Below are 27693 nucleotides of genomic sequence, written 5' to 3'. Positions count from 1 at the left end.
CCTCTGCTTGGGGCAGGGGAAGAGGTCCTGTCCCAAGAGAAGAATCAAGATCATGTGTAGATCATTTTTCCCCTTTAAAGCTGATTTGCAGAATTCCCTTGAACCAGCTGGTTAACTATTAAGGACACCATGGAGAATCACTGCTGCTATTTTGTGTGGGATGGAATGCAAAGCTCACCTGACCTCGTTCAACTTCCCCCTCCCCTTTCCCTGAGGTAAATGTTTGTACCAGGGAGGATGGAAGCACAGTTATAATTTATTTAATTTTATCTTCCTGAATTAGCTTCAGGTTTCTGGTCAACTGAAGGTTCTATTACTGTATATGATTGGCCTTTCACCAAAGAACACTGCTAATAACATGCTGCCGGAAGCCTCTTATTATCCAGACTGGAAGTCAGAAATGTTGTTGTGATACAACAGTTTCCCTAGGTACAAAGACAAAAACAAGAAAACCCACAATGTGGAATTTTAGACTCTGAGACTTAGGAATCGGCATTCAACTGCCCAACTGAATTATTCAATAACAATATAATGGTGACTGCAATCCTATGCACAGTTATCAAAGTGTGGTAAGCCTGCCAAAAAACTTACTCAGACTTACCTATGAACAGGCAAAATGTGCTTTGAATATAACATATTCATTGCTTAGTAGGAAAAAAAAGATGATTATCTTAACCTCCCAAAACAAATGTTAAAATGGCAGTAACAACATTATTATGGGAAGTGACAGCAACAGTCATTGGACATGGAGAACTATTTCTGTTCCAGAAAAACACTTATAAATAAAATGACAATATTAAAATAGAAGTAAAGAACAAGTATTCCATGGAATATCTGAAGCTGCCCAGACTAGAGAGAGGGGAGACTTTTTATGGGTTCAGGTTTTTTTTTAAAAGACCAGTCTTCCAGTTTTTCCACTACTCCCTCCTCCATCACAGTCAGTTGCTACAGGTCAAGATCCAGGCCATACATCTGATATCAAGTTAAGCAGATAATAGGCAAGGCCTTACAGGTAAGAGGAGGCAAACATTTCACATAATCTTAATTCTAAAGTAAGAATGGTTAGTTCAGCACGACACCCTGTCTGAAACACATTTTTTCACAGCTACCCTAAAAGTAGGATGGAAAGAGGGAAGGGGTTGTACCACAGTTTCCAAAACCCCTGAGCCAGCATGCCATTTCAATTTAATTTTTCAAAGTTAACTTCCAAGCTCTGCCTTAAAATGCTACCCTGTTTCCCCTAAAATAAGACCTAACCTGAAAATAAGCCCTAGTATGATTTTGCAGGATGCTCATAATATAAGCTCTACCCCAAAAATAAGCCCTAGTTAAGTGAAACCCCGCCCTCCACCATTGTACAGCAACCAGAAGATGACATGACTGTATTTGAATAAAAGTAGATTGTTGTACATGAAAAAAATAAAACAGCCCCTGAAAATAAGCCCTAATGTGTTTTTTGGAGCAAAAATTAATATAAGACCCTGTCTTATTTTGGGGGAAACAGGGTAGTAGCCACACAACATATTAAGGTTATGTCAGCAAGAGACACAGAGAATCAGGACGCAGACTGTGTTTGACATGGGGAGAGATGTGGTTCTGATCCTTGTGCCCAAATAGTTCAAATTCCCATCTCTCAATTTACCGTGCAGGTATTGCATAAAAGGAACCCCCAGACATACTGACCTGTGCTTCATGGAGAAAAGGCAGGATAAAAGTGTGATAACCTCAACCAGTCTTCCCCATACTAGAGCTTTCCAGATGTTCTGGATTATAGTTCTCACTATTCTGATCCAGCAGGGCTATGCTGACTGGGGTGATGACAATTGTAATCTCACACATCTGGAAGATGCCTGGTTCAGGAAAGCTGATTTGGAGCTTTATTTGGGAAGCCCACCCACTACTCTGTGTGTGATCTATCTCATGTGAATAGGGTCTACAGTGGCAGCAACCTTCATACCACCCAGAGCTTAAATGTTTCAAGCTTGTTTGTGAGCAGAACAAAACCTTCGTCTCTTGGAGTATATATCCTCTACTGTGAATACACACAGAGCTGGGAATGTGTTCCGGTCTGGCTATTTCTGAATGACAGCACCTTTGCCAGCTTCCAAGCACAACAGCATTATGTGCCAATGGAAGCCAAGCCAGATTAAGAAATACTGAGGCCCTACAGTATACCAAGTTTAAGAAGCCCAACAAATTACTCGGGACTGTGTATTATTCCAGCCATTAAGTGAAACTTGAAATTTGGAGGAAAATGTATTTAGAATCCCCAAAAAGTCTGAATCCCTAATTGTAGCTTACTTACCATGTTCCTAAATCTATCAAAGAAAGAAAGATTTGCTTGCAAATCACATTGGCTGCTATCTGTGCATCCGTGCTTTGCATCTAATGTCACAATTAGAATAGTTACTTCTAATATGGTAGTATACACTTTTAAAAAGAGAATAAAAGAAGTCAGCATTTGTATCTGTTTTTTTAAATTATATGATTTTTTTTTCTAATTCAGAGTTACCATATATCTCATAGTGTGGCCAGGTGAACTGTCTGTTGAACCTGGTGCCGTTTTGAAAATTCTGGATGGGCAATTTCAAGATCCTTAATCTCCTTCCATATTTTTTAAAAAATTAAATAAGACTTGGGCTGCACAGCCTTTTAAACTGACATCCTTCTTTTGTTAGAGGAGGATATAGAGCTGCCTTCACAACAATGCTGGACACTCTAATTGCATCAACTTGTGTTATAATGATGAGGGGAATGTGAGACTACAATCAGGAACCCTCCAACCAAATGACTGCCTATCCATGAAGTTTAATGTGTGACCTTTGACTCCTCACCATGTCCTGACCTAAGTAACAGCCCTGCAAGGTAGTTTATGTATTAGCTCTATTTCTATCCTGCCTTGCTTTCAAAGAGAGGGAACTGAAGAACAAAGAGGAGAAGGACAGTGAACCATGTACACTGCCTTGTGCTCTTTGGAAGAAGAAAAGTGGGACAGAAGTGTAAAAACAAACAAACAACAAATTATGTTTCCTCAGTTGCGCAGACAAGGTTTCTAGACACATCAGAGTTAAGACAGGGTTGAATTCCACCTTCAACCTATTCCCTGTAACTTCAGCATCTTGTCTCCAACATTTTTGCCCCCTGCCAGAACCTCCTCCCTTCCATGTTTGCAAGTTATTATGAAGAGAAGAATAAAAATGTAAATCAAGCCAAGAGGGAAAAGCATAAAGTAGCCCCCAAACAGGTGCCCTCCTTAACCTCTAGGCCATGGTAGTGGGCAGGGATTAAACCCTGCACCACATGACCACAGCTCTTGTATTTATATGTCAGTGTGTAAAACCCACCCTGCTGAGCAGCCTTTTCTCCGCCTGAGGCTGGGGGCTTTTGCTGAGCTCTCGCCCAACAGATACACAAAGAGGATTAGCTAAGAGCCTCTCGGCCCTGCAGAGTAATCCATCAAATTATCCCCTTGTTGGTGTTACTGTCCTCTTCAGAAAAGGAGCCGGGAGGGGAGAGCCTTCCAAAGGCTTTTGAAGAAGCTGAAATTACACTTGAGCCTGAAACAGTCCACCCAGCTGCTTCCAGCTTGAGAACCACAATAGGATGGTTGTAAACAGAACACTGAGCGTTGCAGGGCAAGTAGACAGACCCACGCTGTTAAAAAGGGCAGCAGCCTCCCCCATGTGTCAAAATCCAACAGGTGGCCCACCAGCTCCCCTCCCTCAGTTCCTTTCTGTCTCCAGTAAGGAACAGCAGCACCAGAAAGGGCAATGGCAATATATACTGACCTTCTCCTTCACACCCCTTGCCTCGTTTAGGGAAGGAAGGGGGTGTACATGTGTGGAAGTTGAATTTATGTTAAATAGCCATGCCTTCAGCATTTATTCTTAGCTATGACACATTCAGGGCCTTTGCATCGCTCCTGTTTCTTGCTATACAGAGAAGGGATACAATCACCAGCCCTGGTCAGGTGCTTCCCTAGTCATCCTAACCTATTTTTGACTATTAGAATGTGCTCATGAACACATCTGAAATCACACACATCTCAAGAGGGAAAAGCCACTATGCCAAGTAATGTCATCTCAAGGATGTAATTTTGCAAACTATTCTCACACAAATTCCTCATATGGTCTGGAAAATTCCTGGAAAGATCCCACTCTTTTGTTTTATATTTGTTTTATTGTTTACAACGCTGGTAAATTAGCCCTTTTCTAATGTTATATCACAGTTCCCAAGTTGCAAAATAGGGAGAAGACAGTTCATTAAAGAGTGATGATTACCTGGGCACAAGCTCTATTCATTTCTATGAAAAAAAGACACGTTGTCCTTTTACGGAGCTTATCATGTAAAAATTTACTTTCAGACTGAGATTGTGTAAAGTCTCTTTACAAAATCTGGAGGTATTTGCAAGATCAAGAGGTTTTATTATATTAAGTAGTATAAAAGTATTGTAAATAAGAATAGATTAATTAACTAAATTATCAAATCCTAGTAATTATAATGTCATAGTTTTTAATCTGAGCAGTTACTTTAAGAAGCAGGCAGGGAGACTGGTATCATTTCCGTTATTTCAGCTTCCTGGTAAAGGAACAGTCAGCTACGCATCACATGCATGGCAGGGGACAACCAACATGTATGTGGTTTGCAATAAAACAGGTGCAGGCAATTCTGGCCTTCCAGAGGCTTTTTAGCATATGGCTCGCATCAACCTCAGCCACCAAAGCAAATGGTGAAGGATAAATGGGAGCTGCAATTTGAAAATCTTTGAAGGGCCAGTTGCCCAACCTTGCTATAGAAACTGCAGAAGATTTAGTATAAGCATGAATTTTGGATCTACTACTATTTTTTCATGCATCTCCCACCTATGCTCCAAGGAGTTAAAAGCAGTGTACATGGTTCTCTCCCACCCTTATTTTATCCCTACAACAAACCTTATGGGTAAGATAGGCCAAGCTACAGATCCACATCTTATTACATTTTTACCTCCTTCTCCCTCAATTTCCCCCCACTCTCAATGGCTGTGTGTAGGGATTCAAACATGGACATCTCAACTCCCAGTCTGATATTAACCATTACATCACCCTGCAGACTCAGTGTGTTGCTACAAGGTGCTTCTTTTCTTGTATTACTTTCCTGTTCCAAATAATAACAGAGTGAAAATGTTCATTCAGGGTGCTTCCTCTCAAGGTTTTTATCATGTAGTCACCCTGTCTTGTTCACAGAATTTTACAATGACACCTTCCATTGGTAAGAGCCCTGTACGTCTATGTCCTCTTAATCTTTTTCCTCCTCCATTAAATCTGCTAAGAAGGGAAAGACACAGTAATTAAGTTGCACAATGTCCTTTGATTAGTAGTCCTAGAAACCATCCATCCAGAAGCACCTCTGTCTTTTTCCAGACATTACAATTACATTCCTAACATTACTGAGGTACAACATCCATCTTATTGTCTTAATGAGAATCAATGACACGATACATTTATCACTTTGTTTGCAGATGTGCTCCCACAAATGGTGAAAGATGTTTGTCATACCAGAAGGATCTTTCTCACCCAAATTTGGCATGCTTGGTTTTGTGATTCATCATTGGAAGGTAAGCAAAGGCTTAATTTGTAGATCTAACTGCTGAGAAATATATCTCTGAGAAAATCCTCTTGTGGGAGGGAAAACAGGTTAATCAGAAGGAACAGATATTCTGCTTAACATCTAGTACAACCCACTTGGTCTTTGGGGAAGCAGATCTGATGATCTCTACAAAACTGGTAATTCAGAAACAGCAGGAGACAGGGCTGTTTTTAGAATGCATCTCTCAAAATACCATGCTAGAATGCCATGCTTACATGTAGGAAGATGTAGTCTAAAAATGTAAGATTTCTAAGCTGTGACTGGAGGCAGGAAAAAAACATACAGGGGTGGGAAAATATTAGCCCTTTGTCCTACACACTTAAAAAGCTCAGGTTTCCCCTCACATTAATTCTATCTTTTTAAATTCAGGTACAAAACAAAAAGCACTTTGAGCTGCAGTACCCCTGATAAACTTCAATTGGATCCTCTTAACTGTGAAACAGAATTGGGGGAAGGAACTGTAGAGAAAGATGAACCAGGATTTGGAAGACTTGTATTCATTATTGGTTATCAGAAACCAAAATGTCCAGGAGAAAAGACAAAAAGCTTGGGTCCTCCTCCAGCTTCCATTATCCTTGAACATTGACCACATTGTTAGAGAACGATAGGACTTAGAATTCAGCATTCAAGGGACACACCCGCAAGGTTCCCATAAAGCAGAATCTGGAAAATTAAGACTCTCTGAGATTTTAGCAAGCAGCAAGCCTCAGAGTTCAGCTGTAATCACTCATTACATCCATAACATGGGGACCAGGGTTAGAGGACTCTGGCCTTCCAGATGTTGCTGAATTCTAAATCCTAGCAGCCTCTGACAGTATGACCAATGTTCAGGGGCAACGAAAGCTAGAGTTGAAAACATCTGGAGGACCCAGGCTTTCTGTCTTTTGTCCTGGACATCTTGGTTTCTGATATCCAATAATAAAAATTAGTCTTCCAAATGCCACTTCACCTTCTTTCTTCACAGTTTCTTGCCCTATGCTTGTTTCAGAGTTAGAAGGTTCAGTTCAAAGTGATAAAGGCAAAAGGGTGCGGGGTGGAGGGGGCAGAGAATCAGTTTCTCTGCCACATTTTCATAACTGGAAACTCTGACACTAAGTTAGCAGTGGAGGCTCTGAAGAGTTTCAGGCTCAGTCCCAGACAGATTTTGTCAGCTTAACATCACTCCATGGAGTCAAGAATCTGAAAAATGCAGTGGGCTTTAGGAAGGTCAGATTGAAGAGAGCTGCTTCAAACACTTTCTCTCTTCTTACGAACCATGGTCATGCCATGAAAGTCAATTTACATTTTTTTATTTCACCTTCTGATCTCAACCAGCACTACACAGAAGCCTTTAGCAGGATGTATAGCCAAAAACTGAAAAACCCAAAACTGAAATAGCTAATTGATGCAAGCAGTATCTCAGCCTTCCTTAAATCCAGAAGGTTCTAGTGGAAAAGTCAACAAATGATTATTGAGAACAATCTGTGTCAACTGCAATGTCTCCTCTTCAATGGAGTGGATCTCTCTGGGTTCTCTGTTCCATTTCTCCTATACCATAACCCAATTTAGATAGCATTCCTTAGCTGATTCCTTAGATCATGCTCAGTCCCTACTTAATACACTGTTTCAAGTGAGTGGCAGTTGCCACATCATATGTTTTATTCCCCAAAATGTTTGTTCTACCTCTGCAAACTTCAAGCAAAGTGTGCTGCTTATATACTGCCCAATAGCACTTAAAACATTATCTGGGCAGTCTTATAATTTAATTAGGCAGGCTACATATAACCCCACCACAGCAAGCTGGGTACTCAATTTACCGACCTCAGAAGGACAGAAGGCTGAGTCAACCTTGAGCTGGTTACCTGAGCCCAGCACTCAGGTCATGAACAGAGTCTTGACTGCAGTACTGCACTGTAACCACTGCACCTCAAGGCTTTTGCCCAAACAGGACTACTCTTCAGTAGTCCTGTTTGAGCAGCATAACCATCAGCTCTCGCCGCCTGGTCAGAAATACACAACACGTGATTTGCATGTGCCTCCCTATATGTTTTTTTTTTCAGATCCCATTCTCCCTCCCCTTGCAATTTTCAGTTGCACAGCAATGCAGGAGAAAGCAGCATTTTCACTTTTTGACAAGTTGCACAGGGAGTGCACGCCTGTTTTTTAAGCCAATTTATGCCTTCCAAGTCAGCATGGAAAGAAAATGAGTGCTACTCACAGAACATCCTTCAAAAGGGAAATACAAAAATGAAACCTGTTGTCCAAGCACTTGGCAACATACTTTGTTTTTGTACCTTTTTTTTTTTATTTGGGGGCTGAGTTGGCAATACATTACACATTACATGAGTCTGCTTTAACCAAGAGAAATCTTTCCAAATATTCATAGCATATGGAAAGATTACAGGAAATTAGCTCATTTTAGTGCTTATTGAACTTAGGTGACCTTTACAGTAACTCACATTATCAGAATTTATTTAGCACTACATGCAAATAAGCAGGGGGATAACAGAGAAGAGCAATGAAAGGAAGGAGAAAAGTCTCAATGGACAGTCATTACAAAAAGGAACTGAAATATGAACTTATCTAATACAGAAATCTAATACTGCACAGTTTAGTGAAATTTATGTTCTTTAGGATTATAAAATGCTAATCCAGTAGTAGAATATTCAAGTCACACTAATTCAGGAAGTGCTCAACAAATTCAATTTGCTTACAGCCTCTTCACACAAGGTTTACATTTCCTGCATGAATATGACTGCAGTGGAAGAAAGTGTATATGCAGGCACACCATAAAAGAACAGCATATCTCAACCACACACAAACATCACAGCCACACAGCAACTTCAGGATCTCCCAAATCTCACTGTATGTGTACACGTTCATGGAAGTCAAGCAATGGTACACACAATAATATATGAACACAGCTTGGAGAAATATCTTTTTTTAATTACTAGATGAGTGATTGGTTAATTGTAGTATTAAAAATGTTTAATTTAACTTTGTGAGGGATGCTGTAGATGGTGGTCCACATCTGGAATGCTGCAGCATGACAAGTTTTAATCAGGAACCAGATAGCACAAAGTTGAGAGCATGTTTTCAAATTCTCCTGGATGTTTATTCAGGCTGGACACTGAACAAAACAAGATGTGAAGAAAAAAGGTGAGGCAGAATGTTATTTTTTCCCCCAGATCTGACATTTGTCATTGCCTTAGCAGGGAACAGAGGAAGAGTTATATGGACATGACTGGAATACCCTTATTAGGTGCAAAACAACTATAGTAAATTATAGAAGATGCAACCACAGCCATAGGAGTAAACAGCAATATTTCCTTATTTCTGAAAATAAAATCTAGGAGGGACCTGGTTTCCCCAAATGGGCAAATGTGCTGTACCAAACGAGCATGGTAGGCATAGCTCATCCTGAAGGAGACCAGGACTTAGCAATTTTGGTGTCTATAATTCACTGGAAAAAAACACTTCTTTAGGGAAAAAGCTACAAATTCCTTCCTTGCTGCAGCTTTTCCTTTATAAGTCCCCCCACCTCCAATTTTTAAAGCCAAATAAAGAGTTAATTAAAGGCTTCTAAACTGGGAGCCTTTAACCAAAATGAACTTTGCATAGGAAGTACTATAGCAACTCTGATTCTAAGTAATGCAAACCTCTCAGGGAGATTTTTAAAAGAAAGATAGGAGGAAAGGCATGGATCTCAACAAAAAATTCAGGCTTGTGTTGTCTGGTCAGTAGGAAACAAAAATAATTAAAATGAACAATACTTAACCAGGCATTTCTGCCTCCATGTGAACAAGTCTTTTATCCTGTTTTGAGCCCTAATCTGAACATACAGATTTCTATAACAGAAAACAGAAGAGAAATTAGCAAGACTGGAGACTGCTTTGATCAAGAAATGGGAAACAAAAATTTCAGATTGTTTTATAAAAGGTTAAATGAATGAGGAAAGACGTTGAAGAGAGGAATACAATCTGAAATCAGAACAGTTTATGATGGCATCCAAACATCAGCAGGAGGGGAACAAAGAAAATTAGTAGGTGGTGGTTGATGTAGATGGTGAGCTAGATAAAAGAGTCAACAGAACCCAAACTGGTTGGCAGTATCCAGCATCAGTAGAGTATATAACCTTGTCTTCCAAAACAAAGTCCTCCATCCAATTGTTACTGAATGATCATTTCCTTCAGTTTAAAGATATTTCCTTTGGTAAGACAAGCATAGCTCTCTCCACAGAACACATACATTGCAGGCAGCTTATACTGTATAGTGTTGCTATATCACAACACTCCTCTCTCGTGGATCAACAGTGCTACTTATAATTTTAGCATAATGAATGGAGTTCTGCATATCACTCTAAACTTTGTTTCTAACTGCATAATTGTCTTCCAGACTTGCATGCATGTGCATACAAAGGGAGCCCTGCACCCACCTACAACTGTAACTGCAACCAGCAGGGTGCAGTACGAGGGCTGACTGATGGATCTTGTAGTCCAGACATTTGACGTGCTGCAGGCTGGGGACGGCAGGTGTAGAATATGAAATATTCCCCAGAACAGTAAATTATAATCTTCTCCAGCCAAATAGAGGTGCACCACTGGCTTGACAAGTAGGGCCTAATCTGGGAACAGATCTTCAGCAATTAATCTAAACCCTGTGTCCAAAGTGTACAATATTACAGTCTGGTTCTGTGAATCCATAAGATTTGGAATAATACAGATACTGTGTATCTGAATATTATAAAGAATGATACTTAAAGTGTATACTGTTGCTTCTTTCAAACAGGCTTCTAGCAGCCCTCTCTCTAGGTACTGTATTTCAGTACAGTGGTGCCTCGCTAGACAATGATAATCCGTTCCACTGAAATCACTGTTTAGCGAAATCATAGCGATCGCAAATAGTCAATGTCTAGTGAAAAAACTGTCATGCGGGGTAACTCTCTAGCGAGGCACCACTGTACTAGCATTAACTAGGCAAAATGAAGAACTTGTATTAAAAATTGTGTTTGATGCACAGATTAGAACATTAGCAGAAAAAACTTAACTCATTTAACACTCAATTGTTCATAGGTTTTTGTTAACTAATAGTTCATGTTGGCTATGGAAAAACTTTAATCGTAAATACATTGAGTTCCACTTGTGTTAATTGTTAACATTAATGTTGGAAATTGTAGGACTGACAAAGGAAAATATATATATATTGGTTGACTCCACTACCTGCTGCAAGGACTTCATTCTATTGTTAGCTCAGAAGTGATCCTTTAGGAGTTTAAGCTGCCTTCCTTAACCTGGTACATGTTCTAATCACCCCACCACCACCACAGGGGGAATCCCACTACTACAGATTTCGTGAACAAAATGTGTTCTTGTTCACAGAAGCTCACATTAAAATATAGCAGTTAGTTTTTAAGGTATCGTATTTTTTTTTACTATCACAGATGAATATAAAATGTGAAAAAAAATACTGTTGATATGCTTCTAAAAATAACTAGAATAAGACACTTGGTATATTCACCTGTTATCAGTTCTTACATTTTGATCCTTTAAAAAAAAAAAAGTTACTTTGTTACAGGTGATTTACTTTAGCCCTTTACCTTCAGTCTCTGGTTTGATGCCAAGAGGGAAGCCTTGTCTAGCAGGCACCGGGGAGCCACACTAGTCAACATTTCAACCATAAGAAGCTTTGAAGAGATTAAGACACAATGTTCCAAGTTTTATTACTCTTCCCTGATTGAAGTTAAGATCATGACCTTGGGCTTTTCACTGAAGAAGAATACACTTTGAATCCCAGACACACAACACTAATGGACCCTTTTGTAATCACATGGTAGCTAATGCCTTTTTTCCCCATGGCATTTTTCTGGTCTGCAATTCCAGCTATTTATATATCTGTCACAGCATTTTAAAATGCTATCATCCCTCTATTCAATCTCTGACCCTCCTGAACCAGCGCCCTCTTTGTAATTTCCAGAATAAGAAGTGAATGTGGCTTGAAAACTTGAGAATCTTCATTGACTCTTTAATGCAATACTTGGGAAAAATGTTATCTCTCTTTTTTTTGAGAGGGGGGGCTATCAGATTCCCCTCCCATACATTTTTCCAGCTATTGTATTTCAGCTGTTAATTATGTGCAGTGAAGTTGCTTCTGACTTATGATGACCCTATAAATTAATGACTTCCAAAAGGTCCTCTCATTAATAGCCTTTCTTGTATCTTGCAAACTACAGTCTGTGGCTTCCTTTATTGATCCAATTCACCTCACATTTGATCTGTCTCTATTCCTACTGCCTTCCACTTTTCCTAGCATTATTGTCTCTTCCAATGAGTCTTGTTTTCTCATGTTCTGCCAAAGTACAACAGGTTCAGACTAGTCATGCTTATCAACCACTGGTGGATGAAAGTGCCATTGCACATGGGACTTTTGCTTATTGGCATGATAAACAAATATTCAGATCTGAAAAATCAATAACTATACATAAAAATGAAGGATTAGGAACCCTTTATGGCAAAGATTGAGATCTCCCCAAAACCAGCCACAAAGGTCAGAATGCCCAGGTATTGCCTCAATAATTCCCAGAGCCTAGGACTAGTTCCTTTTTACCCAGTAACAACATTACATTAGAATTGTAACTAAAAGGATTGTATCATTTCTTTTTCAGTGTGACGTTCTTATATCGTTCTTATTTTTAGAATGACTGCACTGTGGTCTCACTAAATGATGGGGCAGGAACATCATATGGTTCAAATATCAAAGCAATGACAATATGGAAGAAAAAAAAGTGTTTTGCACCACTAAGGCCTGTAGTTTTTAACATTCAGATGGTTTTCAAAGTAACTGAAAGTGACATTTTAGTTACTTTTGAGAAATAGGAGAATATATTATTATCTTCCCCTCCAAAAGGGGAATTAGCTAACTAAATGTTTTCAAATGGGCTTTGTTTTTTCTTTTTTTAAAATTGTCATTTATTTTATTCATTAAAACCTAACAAAGGAACACAACAACTGAGAAGGAAATACAATGGAAAAACAACATCCCAGCTATAGCAGGCTTCCAAATAACTACATATCCATATGTAGTTGTTGTTTACATGCCATACATTCATATGCCAATAGCCCTGTAAGATCCTCTTATCATTGAATTACATGGCCATGTATCTTTTCAGTGTTGTAATACAAGTCTTTTGGTGACAGTAGGGAACAGAGTCCATTTCTGCTGACCAGTAGTTAAGCTCCAGGAAGCAAGCAGCTAATGTAGGAACACATAAGCATTAAAAAAAATCAAAGTATGGTCTGATACACAATTAATTTACACAATTATGTCCCCCCCTTTAAAAAAAACAAGCCTATGACTGGGCATGACCATAGCATATGTTTGAGAGGGATGCATCAGGCAAACTGCAGTTCTAGGACTTAAACTCTTTACTTAGGCATTTCCTAAAAAGCTGTTGAGGTGTCCACTGTATCCTGAACATGATTTTTTGCTGGATAAGCCGAAGTCCATAGATACATCAGGTATAGTGGCTAACACAGCATTCGTTTGGTGAAGCAAGACTGAGCAATCCATTTTCCTGTCCTATTAATCCCTAAAAGCTTGAATATCATATTTATTAACTGACATCAGATATTTAGAGAAAAATAATATGGGTGCATCTTCCTGAACTGACTCAGGAAGAGACACTTATTCATTTCCAATTGTGCAGAAGACTCTGAGGCACTCAGTGTGGCTGGGTCATATTCAAAAGGGGGCCTTGGTGATATACCTGTAGCTAGCTAGATTTAAAAGACACATTCCAAGTTCTGACCATGCTTGTCACGTGCCACATTCTTTGGGTACAACTTTGGCCTTCTAAGGGGACGTGGTGGCGCTGCGGGCTAAACCGCAGAAGCCTGTGCTGCAGGGTCAGAAGACCAAGCAGTCGTAAGATCGAATCCACGCAACGGAGTGAGCTCCCGTCACTTGTCCCAGCTCCCGCCAACCTAGTGGTTCAAAAGCATGCAAATGCAAGTAGATAAATAGGGACCACTTCGGTGGGAAGGTAACAGCGTTCCGTGTCTAAGTCGCACTGGCCATGTGACCACGGAAGATTGTCTTCGGACAAAACGCTGGCTCTATGGCTTGGAAACAGGGATGAGCACCGCCTCCTAGAGTCGAACACGACTGGACAAAAATTGTCAAGGGGAACCTTTACCTTTACCTTGGCGTTCTAAGCTCTCAGTCATCTCCTTTTGTAGAAAGCTTAGTCTCATAGTAGAACTGGGATAAGAACTGATTTATAATCAGATTCTGTTATCAGGAGAATCTGCAAGATCTCAGAAAAAAGTTAAGAGTTTAGTTTGCCAGTAGAGAACCAGTTCAGAGGTCTCTGTGTGGGCATATCTTTCCTGCTGTACTTAATGCAAACGCTCCAGTGTTAATACACATCATTACTAGGAAGAATAAATAAAACTGCTTATAAACATGAATGCCGTTATTTACTTGTCTTAATTCTCACCCTGTCCATGTGATGCACAAGTCTTTCAGACAGTCTCTGGAAATTGCAGAGTACACTTTCTCCTCCCAGCAGCCCTTTATGTTTAATGTCTTCAGATGTTTGCCCACCTCTAGCTGTGTTTACCTGATCAAAGTTCATGAGGAACACATATGAAATGGAAATGTACCTGGGAAACACAGTAGGCTCCTCTGCCCACCATGCACACACAGACTACAAGGCTCACGTGTCAACTTTTAAGACAGGTCTACTTTTAAAATGATTTTAGAAAGCTGGGCTCCTATTCTTTATAAATTGCATTACGTTTGAGCACTGAAGTTCATTTTGCAGACGACAATACATTTCACCAGCCTGAATCCTATTGGTATTCATGTAAAGTTTCCATTTCATTATCACTAATTATGAATAACGATGAAGTATTGGGATCTATTTTAGTCATATATGCAATCACACACCTGCTTGCACAACCAAGATGTGGCCTGGCACCTTGTCAATTAGTCAAAACAAGTTACGCAAGGTTGGGTGGTTGTGGGATTCTGAGAAATGGAGTCCAGAAGAATGTTGTTCCTAACTCTGGCAGAAATATAAATGTATTGGGCTCACAAAATCCTTAGACTGGCCATCATTTCAACACACAATATATTTCAATTTTGATATGTGCCAGCTTTGCAAGTCATCCATTTTCTAGGGAGAATCAAGCTCCATCTGACAGATCATTTATGAGTAGACCTCAGATGTAAAAAGGCAACTACCAGATCAGCTGGCAGATATAAGGCTTTGGAATGAAATGCTAGCCCATTCTTTTGACTAGTCTACTGTTAGTAGAGGAGAATGATGAATAGCTATTGAGGCGAGGGACAGAGACATTGTTCACAGAAATCAAAAAGAGATGAAAAGAGCCCTGTTACTGCATCATCTTCCCCCTCCGGGAACATAGCTAGCCCATGCTGCTCTGTCCAATTCTGTTGTCCACACTGCAGCTTGAATGCCTGCTGTTCACATTTCAGATATGCTTTCATCAAGTAATGTTCATAATTTTATCCTGGTGGGGGAAAAACTCCTCATGCCTTCAATACCTCTCTAAAATGGCTTGGCCTTGAGTGTCCTTCTCCTACAAGGGGTAGATCTTTGTCCTCCACCAGGCAGTAATCAGTCCAGCGGATTATCTATTTTTGCCAAAGATATCTTAAAAGTCTTTACTTATGGTTATGCAACACACAAGCCTTATTTTGTATGATGTTACAATAAAAGTGACATCTTAAAAACTGACAACTTTGCCCCAGTCTGAGTATTTGAAGACTGTAGCCCACTTCATCAGATGCATAAAATGTTGTCCAGAATTTCAGATATATATGCAGGGGTGAAACTGAATACTGTGATGTCAGAGTGAAATTGTAGTTGATTATAATGGTTTCTTACCTATATCCATTAATTTGCTCACCTAGTGCCAGGATGTCAGGTGCTCTCAGTAATATTTGTGAAAACGAAGTGCTAATAATGTAATGGCCATTGCCAGTATTTTCCATATTGACAATCTCTTACTTTTCCATCTACAATACCCCTAACTATCTATACTGTAATTCTGGATAATACTACATGCATCTGACAGAACAGGCTACTAAAAGAAGCTAACATTGTAATGAATGTTCAGAGTTTAAGGTACTGTCAAAGAACATGTCCAAAGAGCCCAAAAAACCTACAACAACCATCAGATCCCAGCCACAAAAGCCTTCAAGAATACTGTCAAAGATTCTGCTATTTCTACTTTATTTTATTCACCTCAAAATGTGTAAAGCCAGGCCTGCAGCATCTGGCAGGATACCCTCTTGCCACAAACCCCTCTGCTTTCCTGCCCTGCAATTCTATCTGGACTGTACCTTTTGCTAAGAAGGACACCAAGAGTCCCACTGGCAAGCAGCAGACTAAATTAGCAATATGTGAAACTCTAATGCACGGGGAACTTTCTTGTCTCAAAAAGATGACTGCAAGATATCTCTGCCTACCAAAGCAGCAAATATGGTCTTTCCACCAAACAGAATTACAAACCTTTGTCTCTAGCAGTTCTCAAAAATGGCACATTGACAGAATTAGGACACAGTGATATAGCAATATTTACCTGCTTCTTAGGAGGAAAGCGATGACAAACCTCGATAGCATCTTAAAAAGCACAGACATCACCTTGCCAACAAAAGTCCAAATAGTCAAAGCTATGGTTTTTCCTGTAGTGATGTACAGAAGTGAGAGCTGGACCATAAAGAAAGCTGACCACCGAAGAAGAGATGCTTTTGAATTGTGGTGCTGGAGCATCTCTTCTGCAAGGAGAACAAACCTATCCATTCTAAAGGAAATCAACCCTGAGTGCTCACTGGAAGGACAGATCCTGAAGCTGAGGCTCCAATACTTTGGCCAATACTTTGGCCATCTCATGAGAAGAGAAGACTCCCTGGAAAAAACCCTGAGGTTAGAAAAGTGTGAAGGCAGGAGGAGAAGGGGATGCCAGAGGATGAGATGGTTGGACAGTGTCACTGAAGCTACCAACATGAATTTGACCCAACTCCGGGAGGCACTGGAAGACAGGAGGGCTTGGCGTGCTCTGGTCCATGGGGTCATGAAGAGTCGGACACGACTAAATGACTAAACAGCAACAACAACCAACTGCAAAGACAGCAGCAACCGAGATAGTTTAAAGCTATCTTAGTATAACAATAGCAAGAGTTGATGTTGTTTTCAAGTCAGACATTCAAGTCTGAAATTAAATCTGCAGGCTTTGGGGGAAGAGAAACATTAAAATCCAAGCTATCAGTTATACACATTAACTTGATAACTGCTATCAGATGGCAGCAGCAACACAGAAGAGCTGCTTTCTTTCTTAGAGAGGGAGAGAGAAAGAAGTAAAAAAAGAATCCACATTCAGGTTCCTATGCATTCTCATATTTTGATAAATTTCTAATAATTTCAATTATAAATTTTATTTTTGAACATTACCATAACATTTTTAGAAATGCAGAATTCCAGATTCTGCTGCAGACAGTCTGCACCAGAATTCTGTCAAGATATCATGGCAGCCTTCTAGGTTATCAGATCACACCATAAATCATCAAAGCTCTGCACTGCAAAAACTCTCCTTTCGTTCACTGAAGACTACATGACTAACCTCATGGCTTGTTCAGGTCAGGCCCAGAGCAGGTGATTATGACTGTAAACAGTTGGAAGAGAGATTGTTTCCAGACCAAGGAAGGTCACTGCTAAATCTCATGAAAGATGCAGCTTCTCCTCCATGCTCTTCATTTTGAGAAAGAGATTTTTATAACCAGAATGTAACCACATCACAGGGATTAAGACATGTTTTTATGAAGTGCTGCAGACCCTGGCACCTGCTTGCTGAGAACATATTCCAGTCCCCGTTCTGTCTTCCAACTGAAGCAAAAATAACAACTGAAAGTTATTTGAGCTGTGTTCCTTCTGCTCCAAGTCTGATTTTCCCGAGGCTGCTTTCCCTTACACTCAGACTGGCAATATGTTAAAACAAATATTTTCAAACTGAGCAGAGGAGCTCCTTTCTGTTTGAAGAGAGGAAAAACAAAAACAGAAGTTCCACAAGTTCAAAAATCATCCTAAGAACCAGCAGAGAAGAAATGAACAAGTTCAACAATACAGCAACGACAATAATTTCTTCTGTATTTCCACAGAACCAGGAATTTAGATCATCATCAAGAGGTCCAAGGTTTCAAACTTATAACTTCAAACTTTTGTTCCAGCCCCAAACTATGTTCCATATAAAGAAAGCCACTTCGCACTGTGCTGGAGTTCCTAATTATAATATCACAACCATCTTGCTGACATATTCTCCCACTAAGCTATGGGTGGACAATGTTTGGCTTTCCAGATGTTGCAGGACTGCACCTCTCATGATTCCTCAGCATTAACTATGCTGGCTAGGGCTGATGAGGGTTGCAGTCCAATCACATCTGGAAGGCCACAAGTTTCCCACCCCTATACTATGCAATATCTATATATGTAGTTGTTGTGTGTTCCAGTTTAAATAAAAGCAGGTGTAAAGCAACTTTCCATTTCTCATGTCATTCTCCCCCACAATGTTTTCCCCCACAATATTGGGGGCACTCATTTTACAGCCTCATTGTTGAACGCATCCATCTAATCCACCTCTGACTAGTGCAAGATCTAATCCTAAAAGATACTAAGACCCATTTTACTTTTATTCCACTGCAGCTAATGCAAACCTATATCTACCTTGCCTTAGGAGTGAGGAAGAACATGAATACAATACAAGTAACAGTTCAGGAACAGGTACTGTGTATCTTGTACAAAAAGCTCTTTCAGGTGGGAAAAATGATACAGAGAAGAAGCCATAGTAAATAACAGCTCATGTGTGTTAACTCTTTTAAGGCAGAAACAGAGCCAAGCAGTACCTTAAAGACTTAAACAAATGTTTTATGACACAAGCTTTTGGAGACTAGAATCTGCTTTGAAATTTTATACAGAGGATGTAGTGTGTATATGTGAGGGTAGGGTGTGAAACACTGGGATGAAATGGCCATTAAATACAAGCATCATGATCTGTAACATTTTAGTGAAATATGTATGCAGTCTTAATCCTAGTTAATTTGAAGCAATTGAGCTAAATGAAAACTAGTGTATTCCATTGTATCACTACAGTTTAAATAGATGCATAGTAAGCCCATCCAAAAAAACCCAAGATATAAAAATATGAAACATTGTGGCACCTTAAAGACTGTCTTTATAAAATTTAACTTCATATAATTTAAAAATTAACTATTACATATTATATGTACAGAAGCTACTGACAGCAGCAATTGATGGTTGCTAACGCTGTGAATGGGCATCATACTTGTCTGGTTTAAATTCAGCCCCCACCCCCAAGATGGTGTTCTCCAAATGTGCTGTGTTATAACTCCCACCACGCTCCACCAGCATGCTTTCTTGTAGTCCAAAGGAGCTTTATTTAGATTGCACCAAGAAGCATGTTTGCAGTTCACCGCCATGTGACCTCACAGTTTACAATTTTCCCTTTGCACTCATGTAGACACACATTTCCACTTGCCAACTGAGGTTAACATTTCACATACCTGAGGAAGCAAATTCCAGTTCATAAACTTCCAGGCCATTGCTAATTTGCTAGCTCTGAAGATGTCACGGGACTCTAATCCCCACTGCAACAAACTACTGTAATACAGACACACACACACACACACACACACACACACACACACAAACACACACACACACACAAACACACACACACACACACACGTACATACATACATACACAAAAATATGCGGTTGTTTTTTATCAAGCCCAGAAGAGAAAATCATGGGGACTTGAACTAAAAGAATCCATCAAGGGATTAGATTCCCAGGAAGAATTCAAGGAGTAATATCAGCCCCTGCTCATCTCTAGGGTAGTGAAACAATATGGGAAGGAAATTGAAATTTCTAGTGGTTTGGTAATCTTTTCATCTTCCGAATGAAGACTTTATCTTAGGAAGCCTTAACAGCATTATTTGCATAAAACCAGCAGAACTAAGCAACATATGCAACTGTATCATTAACTCAGGCATTAGTAAGCAAACAAATAATTTTTATTTTCTGCTGTTGATTCTGACTTTGTAGGATTTTCTAGGGACAGACTACTGTATACAGAAGTGGTTTACCATTCCTTTTACCTGGGGGCTCTCTGGGACCACATATAGCTTGCCCAAAACCACTCAGGCTGGCTCTTCTCCTACAAGGCATGGGGTAATCCAACATCCAGCTCTGGCATCAGGTTCTTCAAATCAGTAAGTTATCCAAGACTTGATCTGTATATAAAGAATTCTAAGGGGTGATACATGGAGGCAGGGACCACTGTTCCTTCAGGATCATCCCCACACATGACTCAGAAGAAGAGGTCTTCTTGTCTGATTTTATGCCATGATAGTGTAATTTCAAGCCCAAGGTTTAAGTGTACATTATAGAATAAATGTATGAGGGTGGTGCAATGTTCCCTATAATTTTCCAGAGCGCTACATGGAGGCTCTACCCACTGCGGGGAGGATTTTGGCCGCAACCAAAATCAAATGGCTGAAGGCACCAGCTCGGCTATGCTTGCCTGATGCAGAGCTTCATGCCCACATGGCTTAGAGGGAACACTGGGATGGTGAAATCCAGTTTAAATGCTTTTGACAGCAGGTTGGTCATCAGCTAGAGCAGCGATGGTGAACATATGGTATGTGTGCCACAGCAGCTCTCTCTGCGGGCATGTGAGCCATAAGTTGCCAGATCACTACCCCTGGCAGCCAAACCTGAGGAGGCAGCTGCAGCCATGATGCTAGCCCTCCGACAGGTGGTGGGCCAGGATCAGGAGCAGCTGGTGCTGGCAGGGGTTGGGCATGATTGGAGGTGGATCTGGAGTGGGGTCTGGAGGCACCTCTGTGCCCGGGATTTCCCCTTCCACTGCCACTTCTGCTTCTTCCGCTGTTAACCGCTGCCCAATGGGTTTTCTTTTTCTTTCACTTTGGGCATTCGGGATCAAAAAGGTTCGCTATCACTGAGGTAGAGTGACACAGCCAGTTCAGGTGGCGGACCCTTTGGGGCAGCAGCAGAGCTGCCACTGCCCCCCCCGCCACTACCTCCCAGCTGAGCCCACCACTGCCAGTGACCATTTCCTCTTGCCTTCTTCCTCTTGCTACTGCCTTTTCACCTATTCAGAATGGCCTCTTCTCAGCACCCATGTCCACAATGCCTTGTTCCTGAAGATCCTCAGAGCCAGGCACTGAGCATACAATCAGCTGTAAAGCAGCCACGCTGCAGAACTAGGGAGGTGACTAGGATAAAGAAGGCTGTTGTGGAGCCACCTCTCCTTATCATGGTGAGTGGAAGGATGGTGTTATGGCAGTGAGTTGGGGAAATAGTAGTTGGGCAGCAGCTGCCCCTCTCTTCCTGCCTCATGCAGTGGCAGGGCTTGTGCCAGCACTGATTGCAAACTTTTTTAGAAACACCTGCAGTTAAGGCCTTTGTCATTACAGTATCATAAGACAAATGCAGACGACCAGAAATCTCAAATTATGTAACAGAGGTCAATTGTTCATAGGTTTATGAATATGCTTATGCAGCATATATTCTCCAAAGTGCAAGATGTAAAATAGGACCATTGGTACAGAAAAGTACTGACTCAGTGAGAAAATGAGGAAGGGCTGCCTGAACAGCAAAGGAGAAAAGGACTCAGTAAGGCAGAAAGGAAGCGGAGAGATCTAGATCATGAAATGGAAATAGCATTGGCCACTACTTTTCTGTTTATTGTTAATGGAAATTACAACAAGCATGACACCAGGAATCTTGCCTTTTGCATTTTAAGGTGAATTACAAGGTTTTCCCAAGGAATGATGAACATGCAGCTTTACACATTACACGGCTATTTCCTGATACTTTCTAACCTGGAAAAGCTATGTATGATGCCTTGAGCTTCTTGAGGGAATGGTGGGATAGACCTATAACAAATAAATAAAAATATATAGATTTTCTGGCCCTTGCTTCTCATTTATTTTAAATATTCTGTGTACCCATATCAGTAGCTGAGCTGCTGGATAGCTCAGTGGTTTAGGCATCTGGCTGGCATCTCAGTTGGCCCTTTCCAACTCTACAGGTCCAAGATTATTAAATTTCAAAAATTTAAATTATACATAATCACCAACACCATTATTTTTTTCAAAGCCAATTTTGTAGGGTTTTCTAGGGACAGAGTAACTGCACAGCAAATAAAACAATCCAAATAAAGGGAGGAAGTTTTATGACAGAAGGTAAAAACAGAAAGAAAACTAAGCATCAGTTAGCCCTCAAGCCTGCTGATATAAAAAGGCCTCCCGATCACCATCAGTGTAGGAGCTAAGCTTCTCCTAATGCAGGGATGAGGAACAGGTGGTCCTGCAGATGCTGCCAGACAGCAATTCCCATGATCTCTCCTCATTAGCTATACTGCTGAGGCTGAGGGAAGCTGCAGTCCAAATAACATCTGGAAGACCAAATCCGCTGCCTTAGGGACCCAGGTGCTTCAAGGGAGGTTTTCTTTCACATCACCACAAGCTCAGCCTTTGATGGTGACTGGACACAGAGGAGGCATACTCTCAACGATCAGGGTACTCGGGTAGCTTATGCATGAAGCACTAGCAGTTAGCCTGGCCAACTACAAAATTTTTTAGTAAGGATTGGGTGGAACAGGCTCAGTCAACATGATCTTCCGTGTACAGTCTTCTGGTCTTTTCCCGCCATTCCTTCCATGTGTGTGGTTTTTTTAATTACCATAAAAAATCTGTTAAGCAGGAAAAGATGCTACACAATGGTTGTTGAGTGGTAGTACAGAGGGCTACCTATCTGGAAACACCTTAGGTCCCATATATGTACAGAAATGATAGCCATCACCTTAAAGAAGGCTGGGAAACAGATTACAGGCAGTCTGGTTGGTACAGAGCACATCCTTGGACAACCTCAACTAAAAAAATCTCTTGCTGCTGAATTTTGTGTCAGCTTAGTTTTATATACTCTTTAAAGACAGAAGCACCATCTAGATAAAACTAGAGTAGCTAAAGATGTTTATTATGCAGTCTGGAATCAAAATGTTTTTTGACTACTGTACAACTCCGAGCATCCCCCAACTTCCAGCTGGAGGCCATTCCAACTGGGCCTTAAGTAAGACTTCTAAACAATGAGAATGTTGTCCAGAACTATTTTATATATCTGTATTCTGTAAATGCCATACTGGAATGATGCCAATAACAACAACTATAAACAACTGATATTCCAGAGCAACAATATGTCCAAACTCTTCCACTTTTACACACCAGCTATTACAGAACTTCAGACTTTCCTCAACAGAAAAGACTCATGAACATATCATAAATCTGCCCACCATTACAATAGTTAATGTGCAAGAACAGTACGGGCCTTTTTTTTAATTGGAAGCAAGATAGGATCTACAGCATGTTAACTGAAATCCTGTTGTGCAATTATGTAAATAGCATAACCTTTGGAAGCAAACTGCCCTACACTGAGAAACCTCCACAGACAATATCTGGTGCATACTGAGTTGCCCGATATGGAATGCAACCCATGTTTGCAGAGATAAGTTATGGCAATTTGTCTCTAAAAGGTACATTGTTTGTGTAACTGCCCAACAGAATTTCAGTAAGTGCAAGACACCACACTGCTGAGAGGCAAGTGCTCTTTCAACACCACACCACCCTAGAGGACTGCATGACCTTTATGGGCCTGGTTGGGAATTAAGATCACCAGGGGAGACCTTTTTTTCAGTCCCACCACCTTCACAGACATGCTGAGTGGATACACAGGAGAGAGGCTTCTCTGGCGCTGTTCCCTGACTCTGGAACTCCCTTCCATGGGAAGCTGGGCTGGCCCCATCTCTGCTGTCCTTCCACAAGCAGGCAAAAAATTTTCTCTTCAGGAAGCCTTTCCTTAGTGACTGGCAGTCTGTGGGTTTTTTTTTTAATTGATTGTTGTGCTCTGTTGTTTTAAAATGTGTTTAGCATTGATTTTACTGACCATTTCAAATATAGGAATCCTAAACACCACATAACACAGTGGTTCTGAGCTGTACTTGAGAGCATTTAAGCTTACTCATTACTCAAATATTTGCACTTTCCATTATCATTGCACTAATTTACTTCTGCATGCTTGTGTTAGCAGGTGCTCCGTATCTCGGATAATCCCAACTAAAACAGTGGGGTTATATCCTACTCTGTCATAATGGCTTACTGCTACTTAGAAGCCATTATTCAGGCTCTCAAAAGATAGAAAACGGAGAATACCAAAGCAATAGCTTTTATTGGATTAACTTCTGCCAATACAGGAGTGTGCAAACTTGATTTAACACAGGCCCATTCCGTGAACAGAGTTGACAGAATATGTGAAACAAACCCTTATACAATACTTGCACACTATTCATTAATGCATTCTTACAAAGCCTAACTAAATTATTACTTGTTCTCTGTAGCCCAAAATTAGCCTATCAGCAAAATGTTAGGGAAGAAAGAATTTTTTTATTGCCTGTGTGTGGAGGAGGAGTTTCAAAATGATAACTCTGGATTAGTTGTAAAGAAAAGAATCTTCACAGCAGGACAAGTTGAGCAATCTGAGTTACATTTTGACTTTGGTGGGTATATTTTGAAATTCTCATACAAGTTCTATATTTGAAAAAGAAATATTGGTAAACACCAGAGAGACAGGCAAAAGTCAATGCCATGTTCCCAACCCATAGCAAGATTTCAGCTCTTGGAAAATTTACTCTTTTGGACTACAACTCAAAGAAATACACAGCAGCATCGCCATCACTCATGCTAGCTCGACATACTTGGAATTGTAGTCCAAAAAGGATATTTTTCATGATCTTTGAGATTTCACTTCTTCTATGTGACAGAATGTTCACATAACTTATATTTCTGAAATAGTGATGGGAGGTCTTGAGCGGAAAATTTATTAAACATATCTACTTTCTTCTTCAAGAATAAAGAGAGAGGGGCTCTGTGCAAAGCACAACTGATTTCACGTGCCATGCTAAAGCTGCCACAAAGCAGGTTCCAAGAAACACAACATGAAAATCAGCCTGTAATAGCCTGAAATAGACAGTGATGTTACTTCATTTATACAGGAGGTTGGCATTAGCAACTGACATCTTCAGGCAGCTGTCAAGGTCCCAGAATACTGACCTGGCCAACAACTCACATCTACCCTCAGCCCTTGTTAATAAAAACAAGGGCCAGCGCAACACTTCAATGAATATCAGGTGCCTGGATCTAGTGGCTGTTTCAGTTTCTCATACATTTGTGTATTTCTGTATTTATACAGATGTATTAAAAAAAGCCACAGCCTTGAATTTACAAGAGCTGAGAAGGGCTGTTGAGGAAAGGACATTCTGGAGATCACTCTTTCATAGGATTGCCTATGGAGGCAACTTGACAGCATGGAACAAAAAAATAAATGCATCACAATTGCACATAACTCGATAGACTAGGAAGATATATTAAAATCAATATTGGCTCTTTGTCAGCCCAAAATCTAGGGGTAACTAACTGCCCCTCTGCTGCAGTCACAAAGCATCTAGGATTAAAATGTAACATCAAAACAATAAGATCCCAAACCACATTTTTAAACAACAAACGGTAAACAGTTAGCTCTTCCTAACATGAAAGAACTTGGTAATCAAAACAGTGTTTACTGGGTGCTGAAGGGACCATGAAAGGCAGCCACAGGACACCTTCTCATGTGATGCTATTATGTAACCAGAATGCCACTACCAAAAGTTCCCTTCCCCCTCATGGCTACCCACCTCATGCCATCTGACAGAAGCCTTATGGCACAGCAGCCTCTGATGGAGACTTTAAGGTTTGAGAGAAGGCCAGTGTTTCAGGCAATATGCTTGCATTACAAATTGGTCTCAGAAATAGCACAGGAGCTAATACAATGGACAAAGCATGAGAAAATAAATACATAAAGACTGTGTACAACACTCAGTAGAAGATCCCTTCTACTGTTTAATAGATGGCCAGTTATCTTCTGTGTTTAAGAGCAACACTATGCAGTACAGTAGGATGAAAAGGATAATTTTGCCAAGAAATAAGAAAACACCAGGACCATGGTGACACATAAAAGCATCTTAAAAGCATTTTGTTTGTTCCTTCCAAGACAGCCTGCTACTGGCTTGCATCAAAATCTGAGTCGACCTTCTGGATATATAGCAATGGATAATCTTCAGCAGCCTTATCGTTACTAGGGATAATTAACTGAGAACCCAGAGTTTTGTTTGGATTAGTACAGCGGAAAGCAGCACATGGATCCCAGAAAGACGGGGAAAATTAGAAGAGGCGTGGAAGGGAAAGAGATGCGTAGAAGTTAGCTTTTCCAAGAAAGGTTCAAATTATGTCACCCATCCCTGCTGCTTTCTAAAGCGCTCAGGAGAAGAGCTTAGAAAAATTACTTCTTTGGACTACAACTCCCAAAATCCCCCAAGTAGCGGGGCCACTAGGATTTTGCGAGTCGTCAAAAAAGAGAGAGGTGACTTTCTTTCCTTCGTTAGGGCAACACGGAGTGTATTGTTTGTTCATTTAGTTCTAGTAAGTGCACGCCACGTTTTCCCTCGCAAGCAACGTCCCGCGCTCCCAGCCGGATTTTCCGAAGCGCCCTCGCGCCGCCCCACCTGGCCCAGGTTAAAAAGGCAGCCCGGAAACTGGCGCAGCCAAGCGGGAACTCTTGCCCAGGTCGGTCAAGAGTGAAGAGGCGAGCGCCGTGAGTTCAACCAAAATAAACACCAGCTATTAAATCTGTGACTCATCCCTCACCCCACCCCGCCACCTCCACCGCTCCCACCTCGCCTCCCCCCCCCCCCGCTTTCCGGAGACGAAAAACCCTCAAGAAGCAAGCCTAAGATTTTCCACCCGAGAGAGCTGCGGGATGAGGGAACCCAGGAGTTTTCTGGCTGGGGCTGAGGAGGAGGAGGAGGAGGAGGAGGAGGTGGTGGTGGTGGGGCGGGCGGGCGTTCGGGGTCTGCAACGGAGGCGGCAGCTGAGGTGCTCCAGCCCGCTTCGCCCGCGCCTCCTCTGACCGAGCAGCGAGCCAGCCACCCAACCACCCAGACAAGAGCGGCGGAGCCGAAGCAGAAAGCGCGGAAGGGTCCGCCCCCCCTTGCACCTCACCCCACCCCAGTCACCTGGGAGGACCTCCCTCTCAGCCAAGCCTCCAAGGGCGGCCTGTCGGGGGAAGAAAGTCAGGGTCGAGCCTTTCGGAAGCCGACCCCCCCCCCGGCAGCCCCGCAGCCCCATCGCCACGGGAAGCCTCTTTGCCATTCAAGAGGGGGACCGCAACTCCAGAGAAGGGGAAAAGCTCGCTCCTTTCCCAGAAGGCGGCTCGCGCAGGCAGGCCAGGCGCACGTGTTCCGGGAGTACCTGAAGAAGTGGCGCCGCCGCCGCCGCCGGCAGGTCCCTTCCTGACACGCAGCTCCTTTTTGCCCGGGACGCGCGGACTCCGGGACAGAGCGGGCGCTCCCTCTACCGCCTTTTAAATCGCCAGGTCGCACAGCGCATGCGCTGAGGTCGCGTTGGGAGGCGTGGAGCGGCATCAAGTTGATCTGATCCGATCCCGAAGAAGCGTGTGGGGTTTTTTTTTCCCGTCCCCTCCCTTTTCTCTCTCCCCCCCCCCCCCGCCTGGCCTGACCCCGCCAGCCCCGAGGGAGCGCCCAGGAACAGGCGGGATTGGACACGTTTACCTTTCCCTCCGGTCTCACCGGCGACGCTTCCAGGCTACGGCTCTCTTTGAACAGAAGCCACGGATGAAAGTAGCCTGGTGGAAGTCAGAGCGGCGGGGGGGGGTCGTTTTGCCGGGGGGGGGGAGGAACACCAACAGCAGCAACAATAACAACACTCGCGCAAACGCCGTGTTGGGTCGTCTTAAAACGTTAACTGCTCAATTACTATCCATGAGGAATTCCCGGTTTTTTACGAGAGGCTTGAATGGGGGGGGGGGGGTTAGTGTCCGGAGAGCTCAGCGATTCGGTAGTCGGAGTGGTTGGAGAGTTC

At 41.7% G+C, this 27693-nt stretch overlaps 1 protein-coding gene across 2 annotated transcripts in view; it reads right to left on the bottom strand.

Annotated features, from left to right (window-relative positions):
* Positions 1–27250, bottom strand: part of SLC45A3 (solute carrier family 45 member 3) — a 60319-nt gene extending 33069 nt beyond the window's left edge. The window contains exons 1-2 of one of the 2 annotated variants that reach the window (XM_020797642.3): positions 9383–9472; positions 1684–8734 (exon numbers count right to left, since the gene is read on the bottom strand). The gene's annotated coding sequence lies outside the window, so the exon portion shown is untranslated. Of the gene's footprint in view, positions 1–1683; positions 8735–9382; positions 9473–27063 lie in introns of those variants that run through there. The other variant, XM_020797626.3, reaches the window with a different exon arrangement.
* Between the last annotated feature and the right edge of the window lie 443 nt (positions 27251–27693).

This window comes from Pogona vitticeps, chromosome 4 (genome assembly GCF_051106095.1).
Source record: "Pogona vitticeps strain Pit_001003342236 chromosome 4, PviZW2.1, whole genome shotgun sequence".
NCBI lineage: Eukaryota > Metazoa > Chordata > Lepidosauria > Squamata > Agamidae > Pogona > Pogona vitticeps.
The sequence above is the reverse complement of the archived record's forward strand: the minus strand, read 5'-3'. Positions and strand labels throughout refer to the sequence as shown.